The 6,418-nt window shown below is 40.9% G+C and overlaps 1 long non-coding RNA gene across 2 annotated transcripts; it reads right to left on the bottom strand.

Annotated features, from left to right (window-relative positions):
• Positions 1 to 544: 544 nt before the first annotated feature.
• On the bottom strand, positions 545 to 6,113 carry LOC125596928. Of its 2 annotated transcripts, none has more exons than XR_007331326.1 (2): positions 4,320 to 6,113; positions 545 to 3,813 (listed from the first exon to the last, which is right to left on the bottom strand). It is a non-coding gene; the product is annotated as an uncharacterized LOC125596928 (long non-coding RNA). The 2 variants fall into 2 exon arrangements; XR_007331327.1 differs by having other exon boundaries at positions 545 to 3,801.
• Between the last annotated feature and the right edge of the window lie 305 nt (positions 6,114 to 6,418).

The following is a 6,418-nucleotide window of genomic DNA, read 5'->3' as shown; positions in this document are numbered from 1 at the left end:
TGGTTGCTATGATACCTTCCTTATCACTTCCTGTGATAATGATATCATCAACATACACAATGTTGAGTTGAGTTGATTATATTGGTATGGAGAGAAGAGGAGTTGAAGAGGAGAAGAGATGGAGAAGCTTAGGGGGTTTGGGTGTGAATGGTACGGACGTCCGTACAAGGCCGTACATGGCCGTTGAAACGGTAACAAAGGAGTGTTACCTTGGGGACTTAAGGAGAAGGGATCAGACCGTTGAGTGGATAAGGGAAGAGCGTGCCAGGCTGGAACAGGCTGTAAAGAGGCAAAGCGTGTGAGCCTTACCATCCAATCATCCGGAAAGCAACCTTGACTCTACATGCTTCAATAGTGAAAGAATTGAGATGAACTAAAAGGAATATGATGGGAATAAGCTTCTGGTTCAGTATGAAACCAGAGAGAGTGATTGATGAGCAATTGAAAGTAATGAGAGAGTGAAGAGAGTATAAAGTGTTTGGGAGAGTTTCTGAGTATGCTAGAGTATAAGGGAGTAATGGAGGTCGTGAGAGACAAGAGAATAGAGAGAATAGGAGAATCTGAGAGTTTAGTAACCAGAGTATGTGAAGAAAGAGTTTTACTCTCCTTAGTTTACAATCAGATACAGCATTGTCTTAAATAGACAAGCACACATATTAAACAAATACTAAAACAGGGTTTTACTAAACAAATAATATTGTAGGGTTTTCTGATGAAGCCAGGAAGGTACAGCCAAGGTGAATCTCGACCAGAGGGAGTAGAGAGTGACAGGAGAGAGATATGGGCACAGCCTGGTTGGGTGAAAGTGACAACAGGTTCATCCTCTTATGCACATGTGACTTTTACTCTATTTAATTCCCAACTTGTCTCAGCTCTCTCCAACGGTCTGATGCTCCATTTTAACTTCAAATCTGCTTCAGAAGATCAAGCTGGACGAGTTCCTCACCTGCCTTACCATCCAAGTCACTCTAGGTAACTTGGTAGCCAAGACTGTACGGACTGCCTTGTGTAGCAAGGTTTTCCAAACCTGAATCTTTTCAAGTATCTCTTCTTCTCTTTGTCTTCTTTATTTCTAAGATCAATGGATCACACACAGCCATGCTTCTTCCTTCTCCACTCTAACCATAACTTGGTTCACAAGTCTGTATGAACTAGTCTCATCTTGAAGTATCCGGATTACTTCCTCTACAATATCAAACTTGGATCATGAACCAGATTCTTCTTCTGGTCATTCCCTTCTTCATTTCAACACTCCCCCTCAAGCTTGACCATAGGAGATCCTTGGACAAGCTTGGAACCTTGAAGAAGCTCTCTCATTAAAAACCTTAGCAAGAAAACCCATTGGGACAAAACTTGCTAAGGGAAAAAGAGTGGAGTTTCTACAAAGCTTAGGGATTGGCCAGTGAGCCTAAGGAACTTCAGATTCATCATGGTGGAGTCCTTAGGCTCTGGATCGTGGCCTAATAGGTATAGCAAGTATGAATCACCATAACTTGCTATCCTTGAGCACAAGTAGCCGGCTGGATCATTTTGTGGCCGGTTTAGGGTCTCCCTCTCTCAACTGGCTTCAAGCCACCTTAGGAAGGCTAGGACATGACCGGATCATCATCATCATCTTCAGTGAGGCTCAAGCTTATTTTGGTACCTGATACATCATTTCAAAAGTGCATCAGTTCTTAAGGAAATGCACTCATCATATCAACCTCAATAATATTTTAAGTATAAGGACAATCATGAATGTATTGAGATGAGTTTAAGGTGCTTCCCTTTTATAAGAATGGTGAGGAGTGGACTCCAATTGAATCCCCACTTGGTAAGGCACAGTCCGGATTATGGAACTTCAATTACACGGTTGGTACTGAGTGATGCAAGAGTGAATCCACTACTTGCAAACTTGGATTGGCGCCAATTCCTTCACCATCAAATCACCTTTGAGCTTCTTCTTATGACCTGAGCTTGTCTCCCCCTTTCTTCTGGCTTCTTGCCTCTATTTAGGGGTTGAGACAAAGCTTGTCTTTGTTCATGAGCTCAATAGGTACCTGATTCAATCATACAAAGAATGCATGTATCAATTCTCAAGGGGAAAACCTATTCTCACATAAGAATAAGGATGGTTTTAGGTACTTCCCTTGCATTAGTTTCTGGAATGTTGATGAGGAGTGCAGAGCACTTGAATCCTCCATGCCATTCCTTCTCTCACCCAGCCTTTGCATTGTTCTCTTGAAGTTTCAACATGTAGGGGGACTTTGCAACTCCATAATTTGCCACCATCATGTGATTGCTTAGCCAAGAATGTCCCTGATTGAATAATCCTTGCATCTGGCTGGTAAGAACAGTGAGGAGTGACAGCTTCTTCAGACTGATCACTTAAGTCCTCTTTTAATTCGCCAACCTCTTGCTGGTCTTCTATGAGGAAATGGGACACTGGATACAGTAAGCTTCATGGATCTTTTGGTAGCTCACTGATATTCCCCTCCTCAAGCTTGACTGAGTATAGTGACAAGCTTGAACGTGAGCTTCAATGAGTTTTGAACTGGGAGCACAACAATACCAACATCTGCGCTTAAGCCAACCAGTTCACCATCTTCCAGGAGCACAACAATACCAACATCTGCGCTTAAGCCAACTGGATCACCATTTGCCTTCAGCTCCAATGTCTTTGGACCACCAGTCTCCTCATGACTTAGGTGATGGCCTTCCTTGTGAGTCTCTTGAACCAGGAGCACAACAGCTCCTACGCCTGCGCTTAAGCCAACTGATTCCACTCATAAGATGTCTCTCCATGGTCAGTAATATACACCAAGTGTAGGCTCTGAACAACATGGTCTCTTTTCTCCATGTTCAGGAATATGCATCTTGTGCAGGCTCTGATTAACATGGTTATATCCCTTTTCCTGTTGCTGCTTCTGGTCTAATAGTCACATCCTGTGTCCTACACACCATTACAACTCAGATAGGGATCAGTAACATCAGCATGGGACCAGATCATTGAATAAACTCAAGACTGGTCGCCACTGCTTAAAAATAGATTGCAAAACAGCTTATCACCTCCTATGACAGCTTTAGAAACAATATGAATGCATCAGGAACAATATGTATGCCTCTTTAATACAATCCAATATGCATTTTTAAGACAATCCAGATGCTAAAGAAGACTAGGCTAATAACCTAATCAATTTCAACAACAGCATGAATACACCACACATCTAGGAACACTCCTAGATACTTAACAATCTCAAGGCAGACATGACAATTAAAGGACTCCCAATCAATATCAATATATCATGGATGCATGACAACCTAGGCAGACACTTCTAGGAACAAAAACAACCACAGATGATAAGATTAAGACACAATGCAACTTCTAGCAACTTATCATGATCCATTGGACTCTACACCATCACTCAAAAAAAAAACCGACCAGACACATTACACAAGCTATTGTTCAGGTTTAGGAGGTTTAACTTACAGCCAAGGAACCTGGGCTGGGTCCTTGAACCTCCATATACACACTACTCATCTGAGCTTGGTGGATTTGAGTTTTGGATTCATTACCCAACTCCTTTTCCTTGTGTGTTTCGCCCTGTTTGTAAAGCTCACCCTTGGATCCCCTCCTGTCCTCCTGGTCTTCTTGGTTCATACACGACCAGGGGATCAGATATGAACCCTGAGAATGACTGTGGCTTTTGTTGACTCCATATTGAAGTAAATTTGAGAAAGTCGGTTTGAGCAGTCTTCAAGAGGGTGTGAGCTTTGAGCTTGTGCTTGATGTGTAAAGGTCATCACATAACATTTAATAACCTGTCACCACAACTAAAGACAGGTATCAAAAGACAATAAAGAGATCAGAACATGGTTTCTCACCAAGTCTGATCTCCAAAAACACCTTAACAAAGAACACAATGGACATAAACTTTCTTGAAACTATTCAAGCAACAACACTGAATCCTAATTATCATAACTAACCATTCAGGTAACATAGAAACATCACAACCTAACACCAGGTCTAAACAACATTTTAAAAGAAATTTCTAAACTTTTTCTTGACAATTTTGAAGCAAATAAACCAGACAATTTTCTAGACAAGATTAGAACAATATAATGGCAAATTTTTTTTTTTCAGAGACAGAGATTAAAAATAGCACTAAGACCCTTAACAAAATTCTAAGGCAGACAAATACTTAGACAAAATGACAATTAGACAGTCTTTTCATGTGTAGAAACTAGACAAGAACAACAAGCTAGTTTCTAAACACCCTAAGACAACACAAACGACCAGTACACACAGTGCTTTTATTAGAGTAGAAGATTCAGCTTACTCTCAAGAAACCTGAGCTGGTTTCTTGACTCTCCAGCCCATGGGGGCTTATTGAAAGTACATTTGTTTCAGATGTGGATTGAATATCCACCACCTATCCTTAGTGAGTCCTTCCTTGCAGTGCTGACTCTTCTGACCTTTCTTCTCTTCCAACTTGAAGTAGGATTTGTTGGACAGAGACTGAGCTTCTGGTTGCCTCTCATTAACATGAGCAAAGACCTTGCAGATTTTCCATGGAGCTTCATCTGAAGTATGGCTCCAAACACCTTTGCCTCTAGGGTTTTTCTTCATCATTCTGACCCAGAAAGAGTAGTTTGGAGTTTTGAGCTTCACTGAACTCGCCCATGCTTGAATATTCATCATCTTGAAGTTTTTTTTTTTTTGGACCAGTGGATAATAGGATGTTCCTACTGGTTTGAAAGGGACAGGATTTGAAAGACTGGACTTTGATGAAGCTTGCTGAACTGAGCTAAGACTTTCTTGAGTTCCAGAGACTGAGATACTCCTTTATCTTGAGTTCTGGTGAGGTTTTTCCCTCCTGGAAAACCTTTGGACCAGAGGATAAAAGGATGTAACGAACATGTTTGAACAGATTTTTAAAGAGAGATTTTGGACAGGGATGATTTGCGGAAGCAATATAGGTTCTCAAGAGCTTGAGGCTCTGATACCATGAAAGAATTGAGATGAACTAAAAGGAATATGATGGGAATAAGCTTCTGGTTCAGTATGAAACCAGAGAGAGTGATTGATGAGCAATTGAAAGTAATGAGAGAGTGAAGAGAGTATAAAGTGTTTGGGAGAGTTTCTGAGTATGCTAGAGTATAAGGGAGTAATGGAGGTCGTGAGAGACAAGAGAATAGAGAGAATAGGAGAATCTGAGAGTTTAGTAACCAGAGTATGTGAAGAAAGAGTTTTACTCTCCTTAGTTTACAATCAGATACAGCATTGTCTTAAATAGACAAGCACACATATTAAACAAATACTAAAACAGGGTTTTACTAAACAAATAATATTGTAGGGTTTTCTGATGAAGCCAGGAAGGTACAGCCAAGGTGAATCTCGACCAGAGGGAGTAGAGAGTGACAGGAGAGAGATATGGGCACAGCCTGGTTGGGTGAAAGTGACAACAGGTTCATCCTCTTATGCACATGTGACTTTTACTCTATTTAATTCCCAACTTGTCTCAGCTCTCTCCAACGGTCTGATGCTCCATTTTAACTTCAAATCTGCTTCAGAAGATCAAGCTGGACGAGTTCCTCACCTGCCTTACCATCCAAGTCACTCTAGGTAACTTGGTAGCCAAGACTGTACGGACTGCCTTGTGTAGCAAGGTTTTCCAGACCTGAATCTTTTCAAGTATCTCTTCTTCTCTTTGTCTTCTTTATTTCTAAGATCAATGGATCACACACAGCCATGCTTCTTCCTTCTCCACTCTAACCATAACTTGGTTCACAAGTCTGTATGAACTAGTCTCATCTTGAAGTATCCGGATTACTTCCTCTACAATATCAAACTTGGATCATGAACCAGATTCTTCTTCTGGTCATTCCCTTCTTCATTTCAACAAATAGTGCCCATTTCACCTCTTGTAAACCCTAATGCTTTCTATATAAATATGTAACCTCACTCATTAATAAGATCAATCAGTTCGAGTCTCTCTAATCTCTTAGACTATGGTTTTCTCTTAGACTCTAAACGGCTCTTTCTAGTCTCTTAATCTTTCACAAACTTCTCTTAATCACTTCCTAAACACTCTCTTTATTCTAATCACTCTAAAGATCTCTTAATCTCATATGGTATCAGAGCCAGGTTCATTTGAATCTGGGGTTTGATCTTTAGAGAGTTACAAGCTAAACGTCTTTGAAGCTACACGCGAGTAGTCTTGAAGGTGTTGAAGCTGTGGTTCGTTCTAGTTGAAGCTGTGTTACGTTCTGTGGGTTTGCGTGATTCTAGACTCAAGGTTGGTGTGTACGAGATCCAAGATTCAAGTTTTCAAGTCAAGCAAAGATGGAACAGGGGATGAACATGAGGATGAAGGTAGCGGTTACTTTCAAAGGTAGCAACTACCTTGTGTGGTCTCGGATGGTGAAGACTGCGGTG

This window comes from Brassica napus, unplaced genomic scaffold (assembly GCF_020379485.1).
Source record: "Brassica napus cultivar Da-Ae unplaced genomic scaffold, Da-Ae ScsIHWf_1332;HRSCAF=1901, whole genome shotgun sequence".
Lineage (NCBI taxonomy): Eukaryota > Viridiplantae > Streptophyta > Magnoliopsida > Brassicales > Brassicaceae > Brassica > Brassica napus.
This window is presented reverse-complemented; position numbering and strand designations above follow the sequence as displayed.